The sequence below is a fragment of the Anomaloglossus baeobatrachus genome, chromosome 3 (assembly GCF_048569485.1).
Source record: "Anomaloglossus baeobatrachus isolate aAnoBae1 chromosome 3, aAnoBae1.hap1, whole genome shotgun sequence".
In the NCBI taxonomy this organism is placed as follows: domain Eukaryota; kingdom Metazoa; phylum Chordata; class Amphibia; order Anura; family Aromobatidae; genus Anomaloglossus; species Anomaloglossus baeobatrachus.
In genome coordinates this window covers 212,264,769-212,284,156 of record NC_134355.1, presented here as the reverse complement: position 1 = coordinate 212,284,156, position 19,388 = coordinate 212,264,769, and the positions used below count along the sequence as shown (strand labels likewise).

Sequence of the window (19,388 nt, the reverse complement as noted above, 5' to 3'; positions counted from 1 at the left end):
CCTTTAAATATGATGTGGTCCTTAAAAAATGGTTTTGTAAATTTTGATGTAAAAATGAGAAATCGCTGATAAACTTTGAACCCCTCTAACTTCCTAACAAAAAAAATGTTGGTTCCAAAATTGCGCTGATGTAAAGTGGACAAGTGGGAAATGTTATTTATTAACTATTTTGTGTGACATAAGTCTCTGGTTTAACGGTATAAAAAATCAAAAGTTGAAAATGCTAAATTTTTGCCAAAATTAAATTTTGTTCATAAATAAACACAAAAAATATTGTCCTAAATTTGGTACTAACATGAAGTCCAATATGTGACAAAAAAACAATCTGATAATCACTGGGATCGGTTGAAGCATTCCAGAGCTGTAGGATTGGTGGAGAAAGGTTGAACTAGATGGACCTAGGTCTTTTTTCAACCTATGTAACTACATAACCACAAGATATAAAAATATTGAATTTTATTAATGATTCATAAAAATAATTGATAAAACCAGGGCTGTGGAGTCGGAGTCGGTGTTCATTTTGGTGAAGTCAGAGTCTGTATAAAATGGACCGACTCCTAAAATATATAATAAATAGGCTACAGGAGTTCATGCAGAATGTGCTGAATATTTTTTCATAGGCATTTGGGAAAGTTATGAAATGTTTCTCACGAAAAAAGTAATACAAGGAGAGCTCAAAACTGGTTCACAGACTAAAAACTCCTTAATTTAAAAATTATTAATTTTATTAACAGAAGCAATTAAAACACACTTCCACATTATATAGAAAATATTCATTGGTGCCATACAACAATTTCAAACATATATCCCCCTTGTTTTTATAGTCCTATGTGTTTCCCCAATTTAGGAGCAAGAACAAATGTCAGTAAGGCGCAATACAAAAATATATCCCTAAACAGTCCAATAGTCAAGGGTCCTACAGTCAAGATCCCTAAAGGCAGCACTTTTTACCCTAAATTAGTTGGTTCTGCACTGAGATATAATTCTGTATATACTGCCACTGCCTATATTAGTGAGGAGGCTGTCAACCTTCTAACCTTGGGTCGATTAGGGGTAGAAGGTTGACAGCCTCCTCACTAATATAGGAAGTGGCACTGACATTTGTTCTTGCTCCTAAATTGGGGAAACACATAGGACTATAAAAATAAGGGGGATATATGTTTGAAATTGTTGTATGGCACCAATGAATATTTTCTATATAATGTGGAAGTGTGTTTTAATTGCTTCTGTTAATAAAATTAATAATGGAAAGTTATGAAATGTCCTACAAATGGCTGTTCTATTCCTGGTCTAAGGCTACATTCACACACAGCGTTTTTGCTGCGTTTTTTGAGGATACGTTTTTCAGCTGCAAAAGCAGATCGGCTTTTTAAAAAACCACATCACCTGAAAGGTTTTTGAGCTCATAGATAATGTTTTCAATCGCAAAAGCAGATTAGAAAAGTGCCACACAAACTGACATGATCATTCTTTGTGAGGATCCATTTTTGAGCCTAAAAACGGATCCTCACAAAACAATGTGTCTGAATGTCATATCTTGAAACCCATTGACTTTGCTGAGATTCCCAGAGTCACTGCATTTCACTGCAAGAAACGGATCCGCAAAAACGCTGTTTGTGAATGTATGTAGCCTCAGACTCTAGGCTTTGTCTTAGCTGAGATAAGTCTGTGCTGCACTTGAGCACCAGTGAAGCTCCTCCTCTACAGGCAAGGGTAAAGAGTAACCACACTCAGAAAGAAGGAAGGCCACACTCATCTAAAAATTGCTAGAGTGAACAGGATAACAAGATTTAAGGTAAATACTTCTTAAAGCATATTTAAACTTTCAATAAACTGTGCATAAATCAATAGTCCAGTATACTGTATGTTCTCTCTGTATGCTGGATGCTTGTTTGTTTTTTCTTTGAGCTCATGTACTTTTGGGCAGATAGCTTCTATACAATATACAGGGAAAATACAGCAACAGGATTGATGAAGACTTATATGAGGACTTGTATAGGTATAGAAGCCAAAACATCAAGTTATTAGCTCTGTTATCAGTTTCTTTGTTCCTGGAGTATGATACACAACAAACTTGCTCCCTCCCTCCTACCCTCTTCATAGACTGAAGCAATCTGACGTGAAACATATAAGAAAAGCCTGAGATTGGAAATTCAAAATAAAGCTATCTAATGACATATTTTACAAACTTTATATTTGTCATCTGTACTATTGATTCATGCAAAGTATGTTTTAATTCTATCTAAAATTATACAGTGGAGAAAATAATTATTTGATACACTGTCGATTCCCACCTACAAAGAATGGAGAGGTTTGAAATTTTTATCATAGGTATACTTCAACTGAGAGAAACAGAATCTACAGGAAACGTTTGACCTCTGTAATTGCAAACAAAGGTTTCTGTACCAAATATTAAGTTCTGTTTTTCTATTGTATCAAATACGTATTTTTTAATGCAATGAAATGCAAATTATTTAAATCATACAATGTGTGATTTTCTGGATTTTTTTTAGATTCTGTCTCTCATAGGTGAAGTGTACAATTGCAGACCTCTCCATTCTTTGTAGGTTGGAAAACTTGCAAAACTGTCAGTGTATCAAATACTTATTTTCCCCTCTGTACATGGTTCCCTGTTCTTGCTGGAAATATAATATACATTATTTTTTTTATAGGACAAAATTATTTTGAGAGTGAATTTATATGATTACAAAATTTCTAAGAAGCTCCCTATGAAGTCAGCTGCATTTGAGCATTTTACAGTGACTCAAGATGAAAAATATTTTGTGTGTCAATGTATGACAAGTGACCTAGATGAAAACAAATGCTGTGATACCAAAATCAGTGCATACTCAGGCAGTGATACAAATGCTCCTACAAGAGCTTCTAATCCAAAAAGATATTTACAACGCTTCCACCCAGAAGTTTTCAAAGCTGTGACTAAGAAAGATAACAGCAGCACGAAGAAACCAATGCCCAGCACTTCCTGCCAGACAAAGGTGGAGGAAAGAGCATCTCAAACATAATTAGCGAGATATTTTGTAAGTGACAAAGTTACTGTAACAATGACAGCAGATATGTTTAAAAGACAGCTCATACAGCTTGATGTGAAAGACGGTGTACCATTATCATTATTTAAACGACCAGTTTTTACAGCTCTTAATAGTGAAATGGCCTGCAAACTTGGTGTTTCTCTGGAAAGAGAAAGTATTAGAAAATTAGTGATTGAAGAAGCCCTTAAACAAAAAGGAAGATCTTAAAAAGACTCTCAAAAAACGCTTCATGTTTCTTAAAATGGATGCCTGCACACGTCACAGAGTGAACTATTTTGCCACCAATGTTCTATATGTTTGTGACATTAAATAAATTGTTACCAAGACACTGGCAGTAAAAGATACTAAAGCTCATCACACCAGCCAGTTTCTCCAGGCCTTAGTGGAAAAAGTTCTGCAAGATTATGAACTCAAAAAAGAACAGGTTCTTGCTATTGTAACGGATAATGCTTCAAATATGATAAGTACAATTAAACTGATGAATGAGAGTAATGAACAACAGCTAGAAGAAAATGTAAGGTTCAATATGTTTGAGATGGAAGGCCACAGTGCTGTTCATGTAACTGAGGAGAAAACAGATATTACAACAGAAGAACAGCAAAATGATACTTTAGAATTAGATGATCTTGTTGAAGCTGCTTCAAAACACTTTCATATTCATCACATGCGCTGTGTTGTGCGCACACTTCAGCTGGCAATAAGAGATAAGCGGGCTTTACACGCTACGATATCGTTATTGAATTATCGTCGGGGTCACGTTGTTTGTGACACACATTCGGCGTCATTAACGATATCGTACTGTGTGACACTTACAACCTAAAACGATCGCAAAAGCGACAAAAATCGTTTGCCGTCGAGAGGTCATCCTAAAACAAAAAATCGTTTTCTTCTAATTAGCGATGTTGTTCCTCGTTCCTGCGGCAGCACACATCGCTGTGTGTGACTCCGCAGGAGCGAGGAACATCTCCTTACCTGCCTCCACCGGCTATGCGGAAGGAAGGAGGTGGGCGGGATGTTTACGTCCCACTCATCTCTGCCCCTCCGCTTCTACTAAACGGCTGCCGTGTGACGTCGCTGTGACACCTCACGACCCGCCCCCTTAGAAAGGAGGCGGATCGCCGGCCAGAGCGACGTCGCAGGACAAGTAAGTGCATGTGACGGGGGTAAGCGAGGTTGTGCGCGACGGGCAGCGATTTGCCTGTCGCACAACCAACGGGGGCGGGTACGATCGCTTGCAATCTCGCTAGTGAGATCGAAGCGTGTAAAGCCCGCTATAGTCTGCAAGAGGAACATGCTGGAAATCTGATTGGAGAAGTGAGGAAATTGGTTATTGCCACCAGAACCACTAAAATTGATTCCATCTTGAAGAGACGTGCTGGGAAAAGGGCAATTGTCGATCAAGCCACTCGGTGGGGCAGCACTTATTTAATGATTGAGCGATTGCTTGAACTAAAACCATTTCTTATAGATATGGCGAACCCTCAGGTAACCTTAAATGAAGGTCAATGGACACAGGTGGCTGAATTGAAGGAATTGCTTAATCACCCATTTACCGTGACTAAAAAATTACAAGCTGAGGATTTAACTCCTGGCATTTTCCTAAGGGTGTGGAAGAACTTGCTATTTTGCCTGTCCCAAAGAGGAGGTTTAATCGCAGATGGCATTTCTTCTTCAATGAAACAGAGAGAGAGAGCAATCTATTGGAAAATAAAAATCTTCTGGCAGCTGTTTTGTGGACCCAAGTCATCATATACTGCTTGATGATCAACAGCTTACTAAAGGAAAAGAAGCTCTGACTGAGGTAGCAGGTAGGATGAGTGGCCTACAGGACTGCCAGGCGCAAGAGGACTTGGGTCCTGACAGTGCTACTGCTGCCATATCTTCATCAGATAAGGAGTTTACCTTTGACAAGTATTTGGATGACATGGAGCAGGCAAAGCGTTGCCGCAAGGAAGAAGATTTAAATCCGTCTCCTATAGCAAGCAGATTGACCATATTTCAGCAAAATGTTTCACTTGCTCTCAAAGAAATAGAAAAATTCAACCGTTCATCAAAATTGACTGTGCATGAGACAAATATATACCCGCAAATTGTTAGAGATGTTGCCCATGTGGTCACTGCTTTGCCTCCAACCCAAGTTAGTGTAGTTGCATCGTTTTGACGGAAACGGAATCCAGCACACATGCAGTACAGTTCATTTATTTACAGTGGAAGCGTGACACCATGCAGGTTGTGTGCTTCCACATGGTGTCGCGCTTCCACTGTAAATATATGAACTCTACTGCATGCGTGCTTGATTCCGTTTCCGTCAAAACGACGTAAATATGAAACCGGCCTTAAAATTATTAGATCAGATTTGAGGTCATTTATGAAGGAGGATCTGATGGAGGCAATTCTATTTCTTAGAACAAATTCATAGACCGCAGAAGTGTTATTTTGTATGTTTTAGTTGAAAACTGTTTTTTTGCCACTTACATACTTTATTACAGTGTTTACATATATATATATATATATATATATATGTATATATATATATATATATGTATATATATATATATATATATATATATATATATACACACACACAGTACAGACCAAAAGTTTGTACACACCTTCTCATTCAAAGAGTTTTCTTTATTTTCATGATTCTAAAAATTGTAGATTCACATTGAAGGCATCAAAACTATGAATTAACCCCTTCACGACCGCGGGCAGTAAAATTACGTCCTATTTTAACGTGACTTAACGACCAGGGACGTAATTTTACTGTCTAAACTTCATTTGATTGCCGTGGCCATAGCAACGGCTTTCAAATGATATCTCCTGCTGTTTCTTACAGCAGGGGACTTTTGCTTGACCCCAGGGGGGGTGGCATCGCCACCCCCCATAGGCGATCGATGTGATTGGCTGTTCAAATCTGAACCGCCAACCACATCGTTTGCACTAATTTCGGCAAAAATAATGCCCGAATTAGTGCGATACTGTGAGATCCTGCTATGATCTATTATAGCAGCTACAGCAGATCATAGATGGATCTCAAACATGTCGCCCCCAGCCCCTGCAGCACTGATTGGAGCGATCGTGCTATGACGCGCAATCGCTCCAATCAGTGTGCAGTGGGGCGGTGTGATCTGCAGGTGTCCGCCCTCCCCAGGCCTGTGCTGGTCTGGGGACCCTCCCCCAACATGTCTGCAGCGTGCACTGGCTGGTACTTTTGGTACCACGCCACCGCTGCTGCCGCCGCAGACACCGCCTCTGCTGTCACCGCGCCTGCTCCAATGGTAAGTATTGCGCTCCGGCGATGGACCCTGCGCGCTCCCGTGAAGGACCCTGCGCGCTCCCGTGAAGGCCCCTGCCCGTGCCCCCCCCGATCTGCCCTCCTATGCCCCGATCTGCCCCCCAGCATCCCGATCTGCTCCCCACGCGATCTGCCTGCCTCCTCTGTCATCTCTATTCTGCTTCCAAAGTTCCTTCCTTCTGCCTTTGCTTCTCCGCCCCCTCTGCTCTCCCTCTCTGCCCCCCCTCTCCCCATCCCCCTCTGCAACCCCCCCCCTCCCCATCCCCCTCTGCAATTCCCCCCGACGTCCTCTTACCTGCCTTCACGGGTCGTCCGAGGTCTTCACTGGCCCGATCACATCTGCCTCCATCGCTGGGTCCTTCTGCTGATCTGTCCAATGTCCTGCCTGCTGCTCGTGTAAAGCTGTCCATCTCACTGCCTTCTTGTTCCTCTGCAGTTCCTCTGGTCAGTGATCCTCTTGGTACTGTGAGTATAATTTTTTTTTTTTTATTTCTTGTATCCTTTCCATTTTTACACCTCATCCGTCCGTGCGTCCTACCGAGCGCTGATCAGGGATGCAGATAACGGATCTGCATCCGTGGTCAGTTTTCAGCGGGACTTTTTTTTCCCATATCCCCGACGCTTCTTGTACCTCATCTGTCCATGCGTCCCGCCGAGCGCTGATCAGGGATGCACATAACGTATCTGCATCCGTGGTCAATTTTTGGCGTGACTTTTTTCTGTATTCGCGGCGCTTTTTGTATCGCAGCCGTCTGTGCGTCCCGCCGAGCGCTGAACAGGGATGCACATAACGGATCGGCATCCCTGCTCAATTTTTGGCGTGACTTTTTTCCGTATTCGCGATGCTTTTTGTATCACATCCGTCCGTGCGTCCCGCCGAGCGCTGATCAGGGATGCACATAACGTATCTGCATCCGTGGACAATTTTTGGCGTGACTTTTTTCTGTATTCGTGGCGCTTTTTGTATCGCAGCCGTCTGTGCGTCCCGCCGAGCGCTGATCAAGGATGCACATAAGAGATCAGCATCCCTGCTCAATTTTTGGCGTGACTTTTTTCCGTATTCACGATGCTTTTTGTATCGCATCCGTCCGTGCGTCCCGCCGAGCGCTGATCAGGGATGCACATAACGGATCGGCATCCCTGCTCAATTTTTGGCGTGACTTTTTTCCGTATTCGCGACGCTTTTTGTATCGCATCCGTCCGTGCGTCCCGCCGAGCGCTGATCAGGGATGCACATAACGTATCTGCATCCGTGGTCAATTTTTGGCGTGACTTTTTTCTGTATTCGCGACGCTTTTTGTATCTCATCCGACCGTGCGTCCTGCAGCGGCCAATCAGTGCACCGCGTCTGTGCGTTTGAAAAGCTAAATGGCGTTCCTTCTATTCTGAGCCCCACCATGTGCCCAAACAATTACTTTCCACCACATATGAGGTATCAGCGTACTCAGGAAAAATTGCACGATACGTTCTATGGCGCAGTTTTTCCTGATACCGTTGTAAAAAAAAAAAAAGCTACCTGGTTGATACAAAAATTTTGTGGTTAAAAAAAAATAAAAATAATTTTCACGGTTCAACGTTATCAACTTCTGTGGAGCCCCTGGGGGTACAAGGGGCTCACCAAATATCTAGATAAATTCCTTGAGGGGTCTAGTTCCAAAATGGGGTAATTTGTGGGGGAGCTCCACTGTTTAGGCACCATAGGGGGTCTCCAAACGTGACATGGCGTCCACTAATGATTCCAACCAATTTTGCTGTCAAATGGCATTCCTTCTCTTCTGAGCCCCGCCATGCGCCCAAACAATTACTTTCCACCACATATGAGGTATCTGCGTACTCAGGAGAAATTGCACAATACGTTTTATGGTACATTTTTTCCTGATACCCTTGTGGAAAAAAAAGCTACCTGGTTGAAGTGACAGTTTTGTGGTGAAAAAAACAATTGTATTCATGGCTCAACTTTATCAACTTCTGTGGAGCCCCTTGGGGCTCGCTAAACATCTAGATAAACTCCTTGAGCGGTCTAGTTTCCAAAATGGGGTCACTTGTGAGGGAGCTCCACTGTTTAGGCACCATAGGGGGTCTCCAAACGTGACATGGCATCCGCTAATGATTCCAACCAATTTTGCTGTCAAATGGCGCTCCTTCTCTTCTGAGCCCCGCCATGCGCCCAAACAATTACTTTCCACCACATATGAGGTATCGTCGTACTCAGGAAAAAATGCACTATAAATGTTATGGTGAATTTTTTGCCGATACCCTTGTGAAAAAAAAGCTACCTAGTTGAAGCAACAGTTTTGTGGTAAAAAAAAAATGTTTTTCTTTTCACAGCTCAACGTTATAAACTTCTGTGAAGCCCCCAGGTGTTCAAAGTGCTCACCAAACATCTAGAAAAATTATTTGAGGGCTATAGTTTCCAAAATGGGGTCACTTGTGGGGGAGCTCCATTGTTTAGGCACCTCAGGGGGTCTTCAAACCCGACATGGCGTCCGCTAATGAGTGCAGCTAATTTTGCACTCAAAAATTCAAATGGCGCTCCTTGCCTTCCGAGCACTGCCGTGTGTCCAAACATTTGATTTCCACCACATATGAGGTATCTGCGTACTCAGGAGAAAATGCACAATACATTTTATGGTGCATTTTTTTCTGATACCCTTGTGAAAAAAAAGCTACCTAGTTGAAGCAACCATTTTGTGGTTAAAAAAAAAAAAATTCTTTTCACAGCTCATCGTTATAAACTTCTGTGAAGCCCCCAGATGTTCAAAGTGCTCACCAAACATCTAGAAAAATTATTTGCGGGTTCTAGTTTCTAAAATGGGGTCACTTGTGGGGGAGCTCCATTGTTTAGGCACCTCAGGGGGTCTTCAAACCCAACATGGCGTCCGCTAATGAGTGCAGCTAATTTTGCGTTCAAAAATTCAAATGGCGCGCCTTCCCTTCCGAGCTCCGCTGTGCGCCCAAACAATTGATTTTTTCCACATATGAGGTATCAGCATACTCAGGAGAAAATGCACAATAAATTGTACGGTGCACTTTCTCTTTTCTCCCTTGTGTAAATGAAAATTTTATGGCTAAAGTAACATTTTTGTGTTAAAAAGTAAAATTTTCATTTTTTTCTTCCACATTGCTTTGGTTCCTGTGAAGCACCTAAAGGGTTAATAAACTTCTTGGATGTGGTTTTGAGCAGAGTGAGGGGTGCATTTTTTAGAATGGGGTCACTTTTGGGTATTTTCTGTCACCTAGGTCTCTCAAAGTCACTTCAAATGTGATGTGGTCCCTATAAAAAATTATTTTCTAAATTTTGTTGGAAAAATGAGAAATTGCTGATGATCTTTGACCCCTTCTAACTTCCTAACGAAAAAAAAATTTGTTTCGCAAATTGCGCTGATGTAAAGTAGACAAGTGGGAAAGTTTATTTAGTAACTATTATGTGTGACATATCTCTCAGATTTATGGGCATAAATTTTCAAAGTTTGAAAATTGCGAAATTTTCAAAATTTTCGCAAAATTTCCTAAATTTTCACAAATAAACGCAAAAATTATCGGTTTAAATTTACCACTGACATGAAGTACAATATGTCACGAAAAAACAATCTCAGAATCGCCAGGATCCGTTGAAGCGTTCCAGAGTTATAACCTGTCAAAGTGACACTGGTCAGAATTGCAAAAAATGGCCCGGTCATTAGAGTGTTTTAGTGGCCGGGGGTGAAGGGGTTAAAACATGTGTAATGAAATACTTAAAAAAGTGTGAAACAACTGAAAATATGTCTTCATGAGCTTCAAGAAGTAGTCACCGGAAATGGTCTTCCAACAGTCTTGAAGGAGTTCCCAGAGATGCTTAGCACTTGTTGGCCCTTTTGCCTTCACTCTGCTGTCCAGCTTACCCCAAACCACCTCGATTGGGTTCAGGTCTGGTGACTGTGGAGGCCAGGTCATCTGGCGTAGCACCCCATCACTCTCCATCTTAGTCAAATAGCCCTTACACAGCCTGGAGGTGTGTTTGGGGGTCATTGTCCTGTTGAAAAATAAATGATGGTCCAACTAAACGCAAACCGGATGGAATAGCATGCTGCTGCAAGATGCTGTGGCAGCCATGCTGGTTCTGTATGCCTTCAATTTTGAATAAATTCCCAACAGTGTCACCAGCAAAGCACCCCCACACCATCACACCTCCTCCTCCATGCTTCACGGTGGGAACCAGGCATGTAGAGTCCATCCGTTCACCTTTTCTACAAAGTCAATATTTATACACTGCACTCTCACGTATATATGAAGTAGAAAGAAGACTTGAACAAAGTTGATTCTTTAGCAAAAAAACTTGGAATTTTATTTATAAAGTGACAAGGGAGGAAGACGTTTCGGCCTAATTACGGGCCTTTCTCACGCCGGGTCACTAGGGAAGGGGGAAGAAAGGTAATAATCAATATTTTACAATATTATACATAATTTACATATATACAAGTATAACAGACAATATACATCGAGTAGGAAAACCCATGGAGGGGATGAAGTGTACTCATATCGATACAACGATGTCAGATACAGGCAGAAGGCAGATCTATCTCATAGGATTATACAAAGCATATAGCAGCAATGTAGTATAAAAAAGACAGCAAGAAAAGTATGAATGGCATACCTCCACCAAGGAAAAACAGATTCTCTCAAGAGTATTGTTTTATCTTATGTAGTCTGCAGTTGTAGGGATAAAGATGAAAAGAGGAAATCCACCCAGGGTATATCTGATTGGGAGTCACAGGAGTCAAGCTCTGTAGACATATAGTATGTACATAAATGATTATAATGTATCTGAGAGGGGAAGCTAGGGATCTGTATCAGTACCTGTTTTGCATATTCATTACATACGGACTGTTCAGATGTGGACACACGTCCTTTGAAATAGATGTAGTGGTATGGGAGATATTCCCTGATAAGTTGCACCTTAGTAAATACAAAGCAGGTTACTGGTGGGACAAAGCATGTATTGGTTCTTAGTTACCACACCACTAATATAGCTACCTGATAGTTGTAGGAGATGGAAACATCCGTATAGTTTTAGTTATAATATGCTGAGGAGTGCTTCCATCTGTAACCAAGGTAACAATAACCAGTGTTATATATGTGTTGGAGGTAACATACATCCTATGAAAGGTGGATATAGTCTATTACATGACTACAGAGTATGGAGGCAATCACATATTGTTGGTTTGCAGCAAGGTGAACAGTATAAATGTAAAGGAACAAAGACATATTACCTGTGTATTGCTCACAGGGGGTTTGATATGTATGGGTGTCATACAAAAAATCCTCTAGAAGGCAAGAGAAACAAGGGTATAGTTTAGAGTGGTGTTGGTATCTGGCTGGGTATCAGTGGAGCTGTCAACATACCTTACTGCCGCCTTCCCAGGTTGTGGCTCAAATGTGCTATGTGCTGGGTTCTGCAGGCTTTTTAACGCCGCGACCCGGAAGTGCCGAACGCCGCCCGCGCATGCGCAGTAGCAGTTTGCGTTGCTAATAGGATATCAGTGGTACCGTTGGGTTTAGAAGAGAAGCGCACACGCATGCGCAGTACAGTGAACTACGGACTTAGAAAAAAGGGGGGGAGAAAAGCATAGCAGCACTGGGAAGGCGTTGCGAATGTAGGTGTATAAAAGTAGGTGGTATAGTTAGGCTGCTTGCCCAGAGTTCAGAGTTGGAGAGGGAGAAATATAATTGCAGAGGTAACGTTAGTAAGGGTAGTTATATGGAAGTACTATTATGAAGGAAAGATGTAGTAAGATCAGTACATAGGAAGGCAATAGAACAATAAGAGATATAAAGACAATTTGGCTAACCCACTATAGAGTAATTGCACTTATTTTCAGATGTAGACAAACATAGTATGGTCCTGACATATCACATATGATAATATGCAATATACTTGCTTTATAATACAGAGGTCCAGGAGGGGAATATGACCTGAAAATCAATGTTTGGTTAGTCACTTTTTCATTATATTTCATTTTTGAGAGAAAATGCTAAAAGAAGTATAAATAGTCACATACTATGAAGAATTATATAGAAGTGCAGTTTTTATACGTTACCATCTATGAAGAAGTGCACGATGTGGGAAGAGAAAAAGTGGGTGAGGGAGACATCTTTCAAGGTTTCTGTAAGTAATACAGTCTAGTTAGTACATGGTAGTATTCATAAAGGCAGTAAAAAGGAATAAGTCATAAGGAGTAACAGTACAAATTATAGGGGCCAATCCATCTCTCTATTAAGGCCTTTGGGGGTTAGTGTCTGCAACTTGTGAATCCAGAAGCTCTCCCTTCTTTTAAGGAGCTCAATGTGGTTGCCCCCCCGCCTTGGTCTATGGACTTTCTCAATGACTTGATAGCGTAATTGTGCTATTGTGTGTTTTGCCTTGTGGAAATGGTGGGGGATGGGTAACCATAGTTTGCCACATCTAATGGTGGATTTGTGGCTGGCAATACGATCACCCACGTGCTGGATGGTTTCCCCAATGTAAAGGAGGCCACAGGGGCACTTGATGAGATATACGACGAAGTTGCTCTCACACGTAAAGTGTTCCTTAATGTAAAAGCTCTTTCCAGATCTGGGGTGCGTAAAATGGTCCCCTTTAATTACATTGGAGCAAGACGGGCAGTTTAAACAAGGAAAGGTTCCAGTGCGTCTTGCTGCCAGGAAAGTCTGTGTGTCTAGTTTCTTGTCACTGCCTACGTCTGCTCTGACTAAAGAGTCCTTGATGTTTTTTGGTCTTTTTTTGCACATGATGGGGGGAAGTAGAAAAGTATCAATTTGTGGATAGGCTTTTCTCAAAAGGGGCCAGTGGCGGGTGATAATGTTATAAATCTTTAGCATGGAGGGATAGAAGGTGTGAACAAATGGTACTCTATCAGGAGTTGTTATGTTTTTTTCCATTGAGGTGGTGGTTAACGCCATCACCTTCTCCGTTTTAAGTAATGCGTCTGGATAATTCCGTTCGCGGAACCTTTCTGACATTTCTTCTATCCTTTCTTTCTTTGTGGTTTCATCTGACACAATCCTTGTGACTCTTTTAAATTGAGACCTGGGGAGGCTATTTTTTGTGGATTTAGGGTGACAACTACTATAAAGTAACATACAGTTACGGTCTGTGGGTTTGCGGTATAAGTCTGAGGAAAGATTACCCAAATGATCTTTTTTAATGCAAGTATCAAGGAAGTTAATATTGTCAGAGTGGTAATTGAGTGAGAATTTTAGTTCTGGCCATGCAGTGTTGATGTGATTATCAAAAGTCAAAAGGCTGTTGAGATCACCTTGCCAAATACAAAACACTTCATCTATGTAACGGACCCATAGATGAGAATGCTCATCAAAGGACGGGTAGGAGTATATGTAGCGTCCTTCAAAGTAGTCCATATAAAGATTAGCATAAGCCGGGGCCATGTTCGAGCCCATAGCGGTCCCATGCGTCTGGACGTAGTAGTCGTCCTTAAACAAGAAGTAGTTTTCATGTAGGACTATTTCCAGAAGGCCTATGGTGAAATTAATTGATTCATGTTTAAGTTTGGTTTTATTAAGCGCTAGTTTAGTGGCCATAATACCTTTTTCGTGCGAGATTGACGTATATAGACTGCTTACATCCCAAGTGCACAGAATGCTGGTGGGGGGAACTTGCCCTAACTCTCTGATTTTCTGTAGAAAACTGTTTGTGTCCAAGATATATGACTTGGTGTTTTTAGTTAGTGGAGTGAGAATTTTCTCTAGGTAAATGGATAATGGTGCTAATATAGACTCAGTAGAGGCTACTATTGGTCGGCCGGGAGGGTTAGTAAGTGATTTGTGAATTTTAGGTAAAACGTAGAAAACAGGAGTTATAGGATGTAGTTTGGTCAAAAAGGTGCACGTCATTTGGTCAATGGTACCGTTCTCTACATATATGGATAAGAATTGTTTAATCCTCTGTTGTATTTTAAAGACTGGGTCAAATGATAATCTTTGGTAGGTATTAGGATCTTCTAGTTGGCGTTTGATCTCTCTGATATACTCGTGGGTATTTTGTATTACAATCGCACCCCCTTTATCCGCAGGCTTTATAGTTATCTCTTTGTTATTCTTTAAGGAGGTTATGGCCGATTTTTCAGAAGCATTCAAGTTGTTAAGTGTTGGAAAAAAGCCCAGTGCATGTTCGTGGATGTTGTCCTTAATATCCCGGTCTACTAGGGCTATGAATGTTTCTGTTGCATGGTGTGTTCTTGGGGGCATGTACTGACTAGGGTTGCATAACCCTAATGTTTTTATGCTAATCTCTTTGGAGGGTGAGGGTATATCTGTACTTATATTGGGATTTAGGCCAAAGTGTGTTTTTAATCTAATCAATCTGTAGAATTTCTGTAGATCGTTTTCTAGAGAAAAGGCATCCCATTTAGGTGTAGGACAGAAGGTTAAACCTTTGTTGAGTACAGCGAGTTCATTAGGAGCTAGAGTGTAGCTGGAAATATTAACGACTAAATTGGGACCCTTACCTGTGACCGAAGTGTCATTCCCCAATCTCCTCCTCCTCCTCGACCTCCTCGTGGGTTTACTTTTTTCCTCCCGCGTCCTAAAAAATAAGCGGAATTTGTTCGGCTGCCACTTGACTCGCTCCCTGAGCTTGCGGATTGGTTGTAAGAGGGTTGTCTTTGCCATTGTCTTGTACTGTTTAATGACCAGTCGTTCCATCTATAGACCCGATTTTGTAAGTAGTCATCGGTATCCCTTTGGAATTTTTTTCTTTTTTTATCTTCAAGATTCCTTCTGAATTCTTTTAGTGCGTCCTCTGTTTTATTTTAAAGGGTAGTAAGATCACTTGGAGTCAGACTGTCCACCAGTTGTGCTTCGATAGTTTGAATCTTGTCCTTGGATTCTTTTATAGCGGTTTGTAAGTATTCGATAGTTAGAACTATCAGGTCTAATGAGCACTTATTAAGTATTTGCTGATATTTCTTGCAATAGTCATCGATATTAGCAAAAAGGGTGGGTTTTAAATTACTTCTCAGGCCTCTGGGAATGCGATTCTGTCGGTGGTACTCCGCCAAGGTTGTGCAATGTAGGTCCAGGAATATGAATGTCCGATTCTCCTTCTTCCAGTCCCTGGTTCTGACTTCTCTGATTGGGGTTTTCAGGAATTCTGTGGAGTTGGTGATTTGTGCCAGTATACTGAAGCTCGTTGAGTCATCATACGCAAAGGTGTCAGCTGACATGGGTAGGTCGGTGCAACCACCAAGAGAAATGCAATATTCAAAGAAATATGGTGTGCTCACAACCAAAAAATGAGTTTATGAGGTGCAAATGAGAGTACCACGGTCCTGGTTATCAGTCAATATTTATACACTGGACTCTCACGTATATATGAAGTAGAAAGAAGACTTGAACAAAGTTGATTCTTTAGCAAAAAAACGTGGAATTTTATTTATAAAGTGACAAGGGAGGAAGACGTTTCGGCCTAATTACGGGCCTTTCTCACGCCGGGTCACTAGGGAAGGGGGAAGAAAGGTAATAATCAATATTTTACAATATTATACATAATTTACATATATACAAGTATAACAGACAATATACATCGAGTAGGAAAACCCATGGAGGGGATGAAGTGTACTCGTATCGATACAACGATGTCAGATACAGGCAAAAGGCAGATCTATCTCATAGGATTATACAAAGCATATAGCAGCAATGTAGTATAAAAAAGACAGCAAGAAAAGTATGAATGGCATACCTCCACCAAGGAAAAACAGATTCTCTCAAGAGTATTGTTTTATCTTATGTAGTCTGCAGTTGCAGGGATAAAGATGAAAAGAGGAAATCCACCCAGGGTATATCTGATTGGGAGTCACAGGAGTCAAGCTCTGTAGACAAATAGTATGTACATAAATGATTATAATGTATCTGAGAGGGGAAGCTAGGGATCTGTATCAGTACCTGTTGACTTATTCCTTTTTACTGCCTTTATGAATACTACCATGTACTAACTAGACTGTATTACTTACAGAAACCTTGAAAGATGTCTCCCTCACCCCCTTTTTCTCTTCCCACATCGTGCACTTCTTCATAGATGGTAACGTATAAAAACTGCACTTCTATATAATTCTTCATAGTATGTGACTATTTATACTTCTTTTAGCATATTGGGACCCTACCTTTTCTCACAAAAATGAAATATAATGAAAAAGTGACTAACCAAACATTGATTTTCAGGTCATATTCCCCTCCTGGACCTCTGTATTATAAAGCAAGAATATTGCATATTATCATATGTGATATGTCAGGGCCATACTATGTTTGTCTACATCTGAAAATAAGTGCAATTACTCTATAGTGGGTTAGCCAAATTGTCTTTATATCTCTTATTGTTCTATTGCCTTCCTATGTACTGATCTTACTACATCTTTCCTTCATAATAGTACTTCCATATAACTACCCTTACTAACGTTACCTCTGCAATTATATTTCTCCCTCTCCAACTCTGAACTCTGGGCAAGCAGCCTAACTATACCACCTACTTTTATACACCTACATTCGCAACGCCTTCCCAGTGCTGCTATGCTTTTCTCCCCCCCTTTTTTTCTAAGTCCGTAGTTCACTGTACTGCGCATGCGTGTGCGATTCTCTTCTAAACCCAACAGTACCACTGATATCCTATTAGCAACGCAAACTGCTACTGCGCATGCGCGGGCAGCGTTCGGCACTTCCGGGTCGCGGCGTTAAAAAGCCTGCAGAACCCAGCACATAACACATTTGAGCCACAACCTGGGAAGGCGGCAGTAAGGTATGTTGACAGCTCCACTGATACCCAGCCAGATACCAACACCACTCTAAACTATACCCTTGTTTCTCTTGCCTTCTAGAGGATTTTTTGTATGACACCCATACATATCAAACCCCCTGTGAGCAATACACAGGTAATATGTCTTTGTTCCTTTACATTTATACTGTTCACCTTGCTGCAAACCAACAATATGTGATTGCCTCCATACTCTGTAGTCATGTAATAGACTATATCCACCTTTCATAGGATGTATGTTACCTCCAACACATATATAACACTGGTTATTGTTACCTTGGTTACAGATGGAAGCACTCCTCAGCATATTATAACTAAAACTATACCCTATACGGCTGTTTCCATCTCCTACAACTATCAGGTAGCTATATTAGTGGTGTGGTAACTAAGAACCAATACATGCTTTGTCCCACCAGTAACCTGCTTTGTATTTACTAAAGGTCCAGTCACACTAAACAACTTACCAGCGATCCCAACAACGATAGGGATCGCTGGTAAGTTGCTAGGAGGTCGCTGGTGAGATGTCACACTGCGACGCTCCAGCAATCCCACCAGCAACCTGACCTGGCAGGGATCGCTGGAGCGTCGCTACACGAGTTGCTGGTGAGCTCACCAGCAACCAGTGACCAGCCCCCAGCGCCGCGTGGAAGATGCTGCGCTTGGTAACTAAGGTAAATATCGGGTAACCAACCCGATATTTACCTTGGTTACCAGCTCACGCAGCTACACGTGCAGAGAGCAGGGAGCAGCGCACACTGAGCGCTGGCTCCCTGCTCTCCTAGTGCAGCACACATCGGGTTAATTACCCGATGTGTGCTGCAGCTACACGTGCAGAGAGCAGGGAGCAGCGCACAATGCTTAGCGCTGGCTCCTTGCTCTCCTAGCTACAGCACACATGGGGTTAATTACCCGATGTGTGCTGCAGCTAAATGTGCACAGAGCAGGGAGCAGCGCACACTGAGCGCTGGCTCCTTGCTCTCCTAGTTACAGCACACATCGGGTTAATTAACCCGATGTGTCCTGCAGCTACATGTGCACAGAGCAGGAGCCGGCACTGACAGTGAGAGCGGCGGAGGCTGGTATCAAAGGTAAATATCGGGTAACCAAGGACAGGGCTTCTTGGTTACCCGTTTACATTGGTTTCCAGCCTCCGCAGAAGCCGGCTCCTGCTGCCTGCACATTTAGTTGTTGCTGTCTCGCTGTCACACACAGCGATCTGTGCTTCACAGTGGGACAGCAACAACTAAAAAATGGCCCAGGACATTCAGCAACAACCAACGACCTCACAGCAGGGGCCAGGTTGTTGCTGGATGTCACACACAGCAACATCGCTAGCAACGTCACAAAAGTTGTTCGTTAGCAGCGATGTTGCTAGCGATGTTGCTTAGTGTGACGGGGCCTTAAGGTGCAACTTATCAGGGAATATCTCCCATACCACTACATCTATTTCAAAGGACATGTGTCCACATCTGAACATTCCGTATGTAATGAATATGCAAAACAGGTACTGATACAGATCCCTAGCTTCCCCTCTCAGATACATTATAATCATTTATGTGCATACTATTTGTCTACAGAGCTTGACTCCTGTGACTCCCAATCAGATATACTCTGGGTGGATTTCCTCTTTTCCTCTTTATCCCTGCAACTGCAGACTACATAAGATAAAACAATACTCTTGAGAGAATCTGTTTTTCCTTGGTGGAGGTATGCCATTCATACTTTTCTTGCTGTCTTTTTTATACTACATTGCTGCTATATGCTTTGTATAATCCTATGAGATAGATCTGCCTTTTGCCTGTATCTGACATCGTTGTTTCGATACGAGTACACTTCATCCCCTCCATTGGTTTTCCTACTCGATGTATATTGTCTGTTATACTTGTATATATGTAAATTATGTATAATATTGTAAAATATTGATTATTACCTTTCTTCCCCCTTCCCTAGTGACCCGGCGTGAGAAAGGCCCGTAATTAGGCCGAAACGTCTTCATCCCTTGTCACTTTATAAATAAAATTCCACGTTTTTTTGCTAAAGAATCAACTTTGTTCAAGTCTTCTTTCTACTTCATATATACGTGAGAGTGCAGTGTATAAATATTGACTGATAACCAGGACCGTGGTCCTCTCATTTGCACCTCATAAACTCATTTTTTGGTTGTGAGCACACCATATTTCTTTGAATATCACCTTTTCTACAAAGACACGGTGGTTGGATCCAAAGATCTCAAATTTGG

General features: G+C 41.7%; 2 long non-coding RNA genes across 2 annotated transcripts; both read right to left on the bottom strand.

Annotated features, from left to right (window-relative positions):
- Positions 1-10,987: 10,987 nt before the first annotated feature.
- Positions 10,988-11,469, bottom strand: LOC142295133 (uncharacterized). The gene is made up of 3 exons (XR_012751377.1): positions 11,362-11,469; positions 11,185-11,283; positions 10,988-11,111 (listed from the first exon to the last, which is right to left on the bottom strand). It is a non-coding gene; the product is annotated as an uncharacterized LOC142295133 (long non-coding RNA).
- Positions 11,470-11,597: 128 nt separating this feature from the next.
- On the bottom strand, positions 11,598-15,623 carry LOC142295134 (uncharacterized). Its single transcript, XR_012751378.1, has 3 exons — positions 14,853-15,623; positions 12,426-12,491; positions 11,598-11,651 (listed from the first exon to the last, which is right to left on the bottom strand). It is a non-coding gene; the product is annotated as an uncharacterized LOC142295134 (long non-coding RNA).
- Positions 15,624-19,388: the final 3,765 nt, after the last annotated feature.